This window comes from Talpa occidentalis, unplaced genomic scaffold (assembly GCF_014898055.3).
Source record: "Talpa occidentalis isolate TD23 unplaced genomic scaffold, MPIMG_talOcc4v2.1 talOcc4.17, whole genome shotgun sequence".
Classification (NCBI taxonomy): domain Eukaryota; kingdom Metazoa; phylum Chordata; class Mammalia; order Eulipotyphla; family Talpidae; genus Talpa; species Talpa occidentalis.
This window is the reverse complement of record NW_023601754.1, coordinates 56,864,856-56,875,802: the sequence shown is the minus strand read 5'-3', so window position 1 is coordinate 56,875,802 and position 10,947 is coordinate 56,864,856. Positions and strand designations below refer to the sequence as shown.

The 10,947-nt window shown below is 50.0% G+C and overlaps 1 pseudogene; it reads left to right on the top strand.

Annotated features, from left to right (window-relative positions):
• Window positions 1-214: 214 nt before the first annotated feature.
• On the top strand, window positions 215-3,204 carry LOC119248821 (rho GTPase-activating protein 11A-like; annotated as a pseudogene).
• The last annotated feature ends 7,743 nt before the right edge of the window (window positions 3,205-10,947 follow it).

Sequence of the window (10,947 nt, the reverse complement as noted above, 5' to 3'; positions counted from 1 at the left end):
GTGTGGCTAGATAAAGGGTTAAGGCTGGACAGTCTGTGAAGTGAATAGAGGATCAGGAAAAAGCCGCAGATGGGGCTGGGATTCCGGGTTGGAGGCGGGTCAGCGTGACCCGGAGGCAGCGGGGTCGAGTGCAAACCTGAGCGTGTGCAGGATTTGGGAGACTTGGTGGCGAAGGAGACTTAGGGCCCATCTTCTACCTCGGAGACTAGGCGACATGCCCGGGAGGTGGGATCAGAGGCTGATGCAGCAGCCCAGGGCTGTCCATGGCGTTGAGGTAAAGAGTGACCGTGGCCAGTGTGGTCTCAGGAGATGAAGCAGCCGCCACGGAAAGAGCGGGTAAAATATTTGGAGTGCCTTTTAATGCATCGCCCCATTCTGTTGTCCCTGAATGTGGACAAACCCCAAGCTTTCTTGTCGATACCTGCACATCTTTAGAAGAGCATATTCACACAGACGGACTTTTTAGGACATCCGGATCTGTTATTCGTCTAAAAGCACTAAAGAATAAATTGGATCATGGTGAGAGTTGCCTGTCTATTGCACCTCCTTGTGATATTGCAGACCTCCCCACTCTGTCTCTGGTGAATCCCCTCACCCCCCATACCTCTGGCCTGTACCCCAGTTCTCATATGCATAAATAAATAAATCTTTAAAAAAAAAAAAAAAGAGGGCTTCCCCGGCGGCACAGTGATTGAGCGCTGGGTTGCAAAGCTGCCCCACAGCCTCTGCAGCACGGGTTCAATCCCCGGCCACCGGCAAGGGTCCCACATGGCGCGCAGACCTCTCCTGCCACGCCCGCTGCTCCCCTCAGCAGTGTATTTCGTCGGTCTGCCTGTTCTGTTCCCCGCTCTCACCCTCCCGCACTTCTGACTGTACCCAGTGCTTGTATAAAATAAATAAATAAATCGAGAGAGAGAAAGAGAGAGAGAAAGAAAGAGAAAGAAAAGAAAGAAAGAAAGAAGAAAGAAAGAAAGAAAGAAAGAAAGAAAGAAAGAAAGAAAGAAAGAAAGAAAGAAAGAAAGAAAGAAAGAAAGAAAGAAAGAAAGAAAGAAAGAAAGAAAGAAAGAAAGAAAGAAAGAAAGAAAGACAGACTTTGGAGAAAATTCAGAAAGCATTTTCTGAATCTGGAGTAATCTTCATACATTGATAAATCATAGGGTGTCATCAACAACTAATGTAGGGAAAATAAAATTAAATGAAATGTGTTCTATAGAATGTAGCCCAGAGAAACATTTATTGGAAACTAATGATTGGACTGTTATAGAATCAAATGAATGCCACACTAGTACAGATGAAAATAGTTTTTCAGAAAGAGATTTCTCATTCCATCAGACTCAAAAATTGCCCTCCCTGGTGGCGCAAGGGGTTAAGATGCAACATATGAAGCTATCCACAGCCACTGCAGCACGAGTTCGAGCTCCGGCCAGGGAGCTACCCGCATGGTGCAGCAGACCCCTCTGTCTCCCCGCTGCTCCCCTCAGCAGTATATTTAAGTTGAGCTGCCTGTTCTGTTCCCCACTGTCTCTGGTGAATCCTCCCACCCCCCACACCTCTGGCCTCTACCCCAGTTCTTGTATGCATAAATAAATAAACCTTTAAAAAATACTAATATTTAAAAATTAGATGTTGTTTAACTATAAAATGTTTCTCAACTCAGATGAATATGGAAAACGAAAATAGCATTCATGCAGAGATACCAAAATATAATTTAAGCAAACAAGAATTGCCTGGTGATGAACAAATAAAGAAACAGCAGTCCCCGGCGGATAAACTAAATGCTACATTAAAGGAGAATGAGGATATAATGGAAGAGAACTTTATGCAACGTGCAGCTTCTAGGGAGGAAGACGGTGCAGCTAAGACCACTTCCTTAGAGCAGACCACGTGTAACCCAACCAGCTTGTCAAAACCTAGCCTCGAGAGGATTGTTGCACAGCAGTCATTGGTGAAAGCGGGATAAACAGTTTCTGAAAGTTTACAAGGGACAGAGCAGGAAAGGTTTCAGGCCACATGCAGTGGTTTAACAAGCTTCCTTTAAATGAACCAAATAGGACAACAGTTAAGTCACCCCTTAAGTTTCAATGCACCCCTGTCCATCAGTCTGTCAGAAGAATTAACTCCTTGTTGGAGTCTAGCAGACAAGCAGTAAGGCGTAAATTGGCAAGTCTTGGTGATGCTGCTTCTCCCCTGGTTAAAGCAGTAAGCCGTGACAGTGACAGTGCTCTTCCTCTTGTGTAGAACGTACATCAAGGGCCTCCCTGGTGGTGCAAGTGATTAAGCAGAGCACTGAGAAGCTAACCACAGCCACTGCAGCACGAGTTCTACCCACATGGCGCAGCAGACCTCTCCTGTCTCGCCCGCTGCTGCCCTCAGCAGTGTATTTCAGTCAGTCTGTCTGTTCTGTTCCCCACTCTGTCTCTGGTGAATCCTCTCACCCCTGCACCCCTGGTTTGTACCCCAGTTCTTCTAAGCATAAATAAATAAATCTTCAAAAAACAGTAACAAAGGGCCTTCCCTGGTGGCGCAGGTGGTTGAGCACCATGAAGCTGTCCGCAGCCTCTGTAGCACCTGTTGGATCCCAGCCAGCCGGCCAGCGAGGGTCCCACATGGCACTGCAGACCTCTCCTGTTGCTCCCATCGCTCTCCTCAGCAGTGTATTTCATCAGTCTGCCTGTTCTGTTCCCTGCTCTGTCTCTGGTGAATCCTCTCACCCTTCCACGCATCTGGCCTGTACCCCAGTTCTAGTATAAATAAATAAATAAATAAATCTTTAAAAAAAATACCCAAAGAAAAGACATCAAAAGATTCCTCTATTTCATGCTCCGAGTCAGGTCCTAAAGAACAGAAGACTACATCATATGAACTATCAAATTTTGATTCAATTTCAAAATGAAGAATGCACTTAACTTCTAAATCTTTCTCAAAGAGGAAGAGACACCCAGACTCCATGAATTCTACTCTCCGGTCTACCAGAGTTTGTAAACAAGAAGTGATAACTGATGGTCAAATTATGTTTCCCTGGGGTGATCTGACAAGCCTTGATCTACTGAAATCTGTTGTAAATGATAATATGGGGTTTTTCCTGGGATAAATCACAAGGTCCTTAGGAAACCATCAGAAAGAGAGGGTCTGGCATAAAGGTTCTCCAAAAAATCCTATTGAAAAGCTCAACTACTACCAACAAGTAAACTTGTAGACTTGTAGTTGGCAGATATTTTACTTGTCATTAGTGTAAATAGAACTAGCAATTGGTGATATGACTTGCATGTTAGTTTGTAGCTCAGGATGATTGTTCATGATTTTCGCTTTATAGCCCAAGCTGTTAGGGGGAAAAGGCTGTCCTAAGCTAATTCCATGCAGGCTTTGTGGACTCCACCCCCACTCCAGACCAAAGCCAAAGACACTGGGAACTCCAAATCCCATCACCACCAAAGGGAAGGTGGCTGGAACCTGAGGGTGGGGTTAAGCAGCCAGGTTTGGTATAAAACCAGACACGTGGGCTTTGGGGGGGGGTCCCCCATCTTGGCTCCCCGCCAGCTCGCAGCATTGGGCCAGCTCTGAGAGTGCCTTTAGTTTTCCAGGTCTGCGGATCGTGTAGGACGCATTAAAGACTTTATTTCCCTATTTTCTCCCTGAGTTGTACATTTCCTCAATTCCCCTTCCCTTGTAAATAAACCTTTTATTAACCTTTTGTGTGTGCCTGCAGTGGAGTATTCATAAGTCCCTTTTAAGCGCGCAGGTGAGGACCCACAGCTAGGCAACCCGTTTTATATCGGGGCTGCTCCATAACAAAGGGATGTGGATTCTGATGCTTGTATAAAGGACTGCTTTTTGTTACTTAAGCTTGTATAAATGACTGTGTTATTATTTGAACTTTTAAATTATATTTAAATTTTATCTCAAAAACTGAGGTTCTATTTTACCTTTTTAAAGGCATCGTTGACTGGGTTTATAGAAATTTATTTTTGAAAGTTAAGAATTTATTTTTTAAGTGTGGTGGGAAGAGTGGAATGAGTTTTGCATATTTGCCATTATTTCTCCTAAATCAGATCAGGTTTCTCCAAGAAGTTTCCGGCATGTAATTGGAAGTGAGAAGTCCAGGCAAATCTTATTTCTTGAATTACATTAATGATTTTTACCAAAATCCCCAGAAATTCATTTGCTTCAATAGCCTTTTAATTCTTTATTCCTATTTGGGGCACAGTAGTTCAGTTTATATTGCCTGTAGAAGCGTGCAGTGCATTCACTTGAATTAAGAATAATGGGGCCTCCCCGGTGGCGCAGCGGTTGAGCGCTGGGTTGCGAAGCTGCCCGCAGCCTCTGCAGTGCCGGTTCGATCCCCGGCTGCTCCCCGGCCACCTGAGGAGGGTCCCACATGGCGCGCAGACCTCTCCTGCCGCCCGCTGCTCCCCTCAGCAGTGTACTTCGGTCCTTCTGCCTGCTCTGCTCCCCGCTCTGGCTCTGGTGAATTCTCTCGCCCTCCCGCGCTTCTGACTGTGCCCAGTGCATGTATAGACAAAACAAACAAAGAAACCAGCAAACAAATAAATAAAGCATGCCTCTATAAAAAAGAAAAAAAAAAAAAAAAAAGAATAATGACCGAGGGCCTCCCCGGTGGGGCAGCGGTTGAGCGCTGGGTTGCGAAGCTGCCCGCGGCCTCTTCGGCGCCGGTTTGATTCCCGGCTGCTCCCTGGCCACCGGAGGAGGTCCCAGTGCTTGTATAAATAAATAAATCTTTTTTTTAAAAAAAGTGTTCTTAGAATAGTCATTTATCTTAAACAACCAATCATCTTATTGCTAGCAAGAAAAAGCTTATGTGACTTGAGGCTAACATCTCTATATTTACCACAGTGAGCGATAAACTAAGGGCTAGGGGAAAAAAAGGACAGGAAGTTATCTGGAGGAAGGAAGACAAAGGGATTTTTTCTAACTAACCTATAAATTTAAGACTAACATATAACCATATGATCAAAGCAAAATCAGAAGGCTTTATATAGAAATCATCATCTAATAATATACTGTTTTAATAAAATATTGATTCACCATTAAGGAAACAAGGGCCTGGAGGGCATCAATGCCAGACAAGCCACACTGAATTTTCCCAGGCCCCAAGCTCTCAATTAAGGGAGGAATTCTCTTAATCTAACAAGAGTTTTTCTACCTATTACTCCTATCCTTATCTCCTCAGCCTAGTTTCCGTATCTAACTTTACAATCAAGGGAAAATTCCTTTTCCTATAAGATTGCTGATTGTTGTTTTAAGGAACTACAAATATTTCACTGGAGGCAGCTCCGGAGATGATTATAGTTTTTGATACCCAGAGTAGTTGATACGTGACATATCAGTTGTTGTAACACTATTTCCAAAGTGCACTATCTGTGCTGCCATGGTTATTAGCTTAACCAGTCACAACATTGTTGTTGACTTATTCTCGAATGCACACTCTACCAGCTACCCTAACACTTGTCACTTCCAGGGGAATCAGCCCTAAACAAACAGGAAGAATTTAACAGGAGCCGGCTATGGAGCCTCCTGCCTTATCAGGAATTTCCTCACACTGGAGCATGGCTCCCTCCCGGCTGCCACCCGGCCGCTCTCTCGAACTTCAAAGCAAAAGAATTTCCTTCTCCATGTAGCCCTTGCCTCAAAAAGACCCCAAATCCTTATCAAAAGACTTGGCCAGGGATGTTTACGGCCTTTTGTTCCCAGAAGTTTTTTACTTGCCAATGTAAGGCCAAATGTTGAATTACTGCTTTTTGGCAGAGGATTACTAGTTTTTTTAACAACGCATTATTTGTATCACCCAGTGCCATTTGCCTTCAAATTGGTTATGCCGCCAATTGATCGAACAGCATTTGCAGTGTTACTTTTAAATGTGTATTTTAACAATTGCCATATACGGTAGAAACCAGCCACACACAAATGAGAAGAATCTAGCAGGAGTCAGCTAACGAGATTCCTGACTTTTCAGGAATCTGCCCCATGCCCGGACCTTTGTCAGACAGCATGAGTAGCCTGGCCCTCGCCAACTGCTGATTCTCCACACTGGCCTCCATCTCTACATCCTGCCTCTGGTCTGTGCCTCACCTCGGGATACTTTTCCACAGCTGCTTTATTGCACATGTGAATCATTTCACCCCCACCTCCAGTTTCTGGTGCTGCGATGCCTCCATCCTAAGTTTTCTCCTCTTGATACCGAAAGCCGGTGTCAGTTTCCCTCAGCCAAGAAAAGGAAACAGAGTTCGAGGAAAAGGAAAGCGGTTTAATTTGTCGACAAATGAGGAGAGCAGCAGACTCATGTCTGAAGGACCACCGTCCTGCTCTTTGGCAGAGGGCGGGGTATATAAAATGGGAGATGGGCTGGGGTCTGTGAAGGGGAGGGGAAGGGGGTTGGCACAGAGACGGTGGGCGCCAGCTGGCTCTGCTGTTTAACTCCCTTCTCCTTGGAATGCAGGAAGACCAACCTGTGAAACTGTTATAGGACAGCCCCGATATTGAACGGGTTCCTGGCTGTGGGTCCTCACCCGCGCGCTTACAAGGGACTTATGAATACTCCACTGCAGGCACACACAAAAGGTTCATAAAAGGTTTATTTACAAGGGAAAAGGAAATAAGGAAATGTACAACTCAGGGAGAAAATAGGGAAATAAAGTCTTTAATGCGTCCTACCCGATCTGCCGACCTGGAAACCCAAAGGCACTCTCCGAGCTGGCCGGACGCTGCGAGCTGGCGGAGAGTCAAAATGGGGAACCCCTCCAAAGCCCACGTGTCTGGCTTTATACCAACCTGGCTGCTGAACCCCACCCTCAGGTCCCAGCCACCTTCCCTTGGGTGGGGATGGGATTTGGAGTTCCCAGTGTCTTTGGCTTTGGCCTGGGGTGGGGGTGGAGTCCACAAAGCCTGTATGGAATTAGCTTTAGGACATCCTGTTCCCCCTAACAAAACAAGGGGGAAATTGCAAGAAATACAGGAAAGACAAACTTGTCAAAGCTTATCTGAGAGACCAGCCATTTGTAACTGCACACGAGGGGCTGACTATCTCACCACAGAATCTCACCACAGACAGTGCCCGCAGTGTCTGGAAGTTCCAAACAAGAGATTTCTCATTCAAGACAGCACTGTCCCACCAGCCAGGCCCTAGAGGATGTGGCAGCCAGCAGTAGCTGGCCAGCAGCCAACTCACCACAGCTGGAGGCACCCATATTCAGGGCTGGGGGCAGCTGAGATGACTCACAGCAGCCACAGTCTGATGGTGTGGACAGCACCGGCCACCAGGCCAGACAACAAAGGAGGCAGGAGCACCAGGAGGCAGTACTGGAATATCTAACCACTCTTTGAGTCACAGGGCCAGGGCGAAGGCGCTCTTTCCAGACCTCAGCAGCAGCAGGACGAGAGGCAGAACACAGGAAAGCTCTCCCAGTCACAGGAAAGCTCTCAGTTCTCTCTTCAGAGGTCAGAGGTCAGCGGCTGGATGTTTCCACTTTCTTTGGAGGCCAGAAACTGAGTGCAGAGTCTGGGAGGCTCAAGATAGCTCCTGTGCTGTGTTATATCCTCTGTCAGGGTCCCCCACTCTTGTTGATACCTGCCTTATTAGACCATTTTCACATGGCAGGAGCCCCAGGGAGGAGCTGTCCAGGCAGCACCTTTAGGCAGTAGGAAAAACTGCCCTTGAGAGGCAGTGGGAAAATGTCTTCCTTCAGGCCAGGCTGTGGTGAACCTGCTCAGTGAGGAGGGTGCTGTGGACAGAGAGAACAGATAGGCAGAGAGGAGGGTGGACCAGCTCAGTGGGGAGGGAGAGGAATCCTCATTAATGCAGAGGCAGAGCCCAGGAAGGGGAGGAGCTCTAGGAGGGGGCCCTCCTGCGGGCCTGAATGGCCCAGAGGGTCTGCCCTGGCCATGAGCACAACAAGGTCACGGGCAGTTGTGCCCTTCAGGAAGGTCACAGTTGTCAGGGGAGACAGGAGGTGCAATGGGAGGGACGGGAGGCAGGGGCTGGGCAGAACATTGTTAGGGCCAGAAGCCAAGGACAGGGCTGTCCTGAACCACGTCCATGGCTGGAGATTGAAGAGGACGTGAATTCAAGAGATATTTCCAACATCAGACAGTTCATGAATATGCAGGGGAAAGAGGCCACCGGGGAGCTGACCTTCCCTCTGACTGGACGCCCTGGAGTGAGGGATGGAGGAGTTTCGTCAATGCTGAGATCATCTCAGACAGGGAGAAACACTGGAACATTCTCAAATGGACAAGCGGCAAGCCCGGGGGCAGGTCAGGAGCGGCAGGAGGAGATGAGGGGAGAGTCTGGGGAGCCCCATCAGGGGAGGAAAAGGCAGAGAAGACCTTGCTCAGCCCCTTCCCAGCTCAGGCTTCCTGACAAGTCCCTCTTCTCTCTGGGCCTCAGTTTCCCCTGCGCAGGGGCTGAGGCCTCCCAGGGCGGCGCAGGCTGCAGTTGCAGGACGCGGCCAGCAGAGGCCGCTGTGGGCGCGGCAGCTGGGAGGCCCCAGAGGCCCGGGGGGCGGGGCCGTCAGCGCTGTCAGGCCTGGGTCAGGAGGGTTGGTGGAGGGGGGTTTCACAGTCCGGGGGAGGCTCCTGGTGCTGACAATCAGGGCAGGAGGGGAGATGAGGAGGCGGGTCTGGGCAGGGCGGACAAGCTCAGTGTCACTACCCAACTTTGCTGGGTGACCCTGGGCACCTGCCTCAGTGATGGGGTCACCCGCAGCTGCACTGTGGGCAAGCTCAGGGGCACAGGTACAGTGTCCCCGCACATGCATATCTGCATTGTCAGTGTTCCCCCAAAATACACACATGAACACACAGTACTTACATACTCAGAATTCACACATACACACATATACAGAAAACACACAAGCACAGTCCACACACAAGGCACAGCACAGAACAACTCCATAGTATGAACATATGCACGGGCACACACCACACCTGTACCTGCAGATGCACACACAGCCACCCTGTCCCCCCCCAAACACACACAGTCATATTGTCCTCTTTCCTACCAGGTTTTGAGGAAAATCTATAAAAACCAGGAATGAACCCCCACAGGGGACAGGAGGAGCTATTTCCCCTTCCACCCACTCCAGCAGCCTTTCCCTAATGGTGACCACCAGCAAGGGGTCCCCAGGCCCAGCCACAGCCCCCAGCAGGGCTTCTCCGTGGCCTGAGACACACCACTATGCCCACTGATTCTTTTTTTTTTTTTTAAATAAAAGCAGTCAGGAGTCACATTTTATTTTATTTTATTTTTTTAAAGATTTATTTATTTAGCGCGGGAGGGTGAGAGAATTCACCAGAGCCAGAGCGGGGAGCAGAGCAGGCAGAAGGACCGAAGTACACTGATGAGGGGAGCAGCGGGCGGCAGGAGAGGTCTGCCCGCCATGCGGGACCCTCCTTCGGTGGCCGGGGAGCAGCCGGGGATTGAATGGGCGCTGCGGAGGCTGCGGGCATCTTCGCAGCCCAGCGCTCAATCGCTGCGCCACCAAGGGAGGCCCTATGCCCACTGATTCTTTGCAGATACATGAGGACCCCCAACCGGGTGACCTGATTGAGATTTTCTGCAAGGACGCCCCGCACTGGGCCATCTACGTGGGAGAAGATCGTGTCCTCCATGTGTTTCCTCCAGGTGAGGCTGTAGGGAAGAACATTTATAAAATTCCCAAATGCTAGTGAACACACTGAGAACAGAGCCAGACAGACATGAGCAGCAGAGCCGGGGGGGCTCCCTCGCTGTGCTCCCTCCCTAGGCAGAGCTGAGCAGTGCCTGCTCCCCTGCCCCCTCGCCATTGTGGGGGGTGGGGGGCAGGAGGGGACAGGGTTCCCCAGATCCTGCCAGGAGCAAGAAAGGGGCTGCAGGGCTCCTGCTTGGAGCTGGGCTGTTGCCCCTCAAGTCTCTGCAGCGCCAGGCCCTGACCTGGTGGGAGAGGCCGACAGGCCCTGCCCTGCCCGCAGCTGAGTCTGGGTCTGCAGGAGGCGCCTCTGCATGTCCCAGGCCAGTTCCTTGGTCCTCCGGGGGGCCCCAGGGCAGGGGCCCACAGGGCTGACTCCCTGCTCCTCAGCACAGGCAGCTTCCTGGGGTTACCGCCCAGAGCACTCCCACCCAGGGGTGCAGTAAGCACAAGTGGGGTGATCAGCTCATTGATAGAGGAGCAGCCGGTGTAGCCTGGGAGGGGAGACGCGGGCCCGGGTGTGTGGGGCCCGTGAAACACACAGAGGCCGGCACAGGCGCCAGGAGGGGAGGTGGCCCCGGCCTTGCTGCCCTGTCCCCCCGGGCAGGTGCACTGTCCCCGACACAGCGTTGTCGTCAGTGTCAGCACAAGATATTTGCAGCCTGTTCATTTGCAGCACGCCCCGTCTACCTGCCCAGAGCTGTAAAAGCACCTGAGTTGATGGTGAAGACACATCAGCTCACTGACCCGATGACCATGGCGGGGCTTGTGAGAGGAAGAACAGCAGAGGGCGCCTAGGTTTTGGGGTGAGGACAGGCTCTTAGTGGATGGATTCTAAGGGCAAACACCAGCCTTTGTTGCAAGAACATACCGGATTCTTCTCTTCCCTCTGCAATTGTGAAAATCAAAGACAAAACACAGGGACTGGATCTTTAGTTTGCACTCAAATCACTGTTTATGATGCTGACCCTGTGAAGCCCCAAATGCTCCCTCCGGGGACGCACAGGCCTGCACGGAGCACGAGGCCGCGCGGACGATGGAGATCACTGCCGAGAGAAAAATATCAAACCCATTGATAAAAACGAGCAAATTCTGTGAGTCCCTCAGTCCTGTCTGTGAAGGACAAACAGGAAGACTCAGCAGTGGGGTCCTTATTCCCCCCTGCCTTCCCTCGCCACCCCTCCCTGCACCCCTGCTGACAGTGTCTCTGATCTCAGGTGACTCAAGCAGGCTCAGCTCCCTCTCATTTGGGCGCAGCACAGAGGTG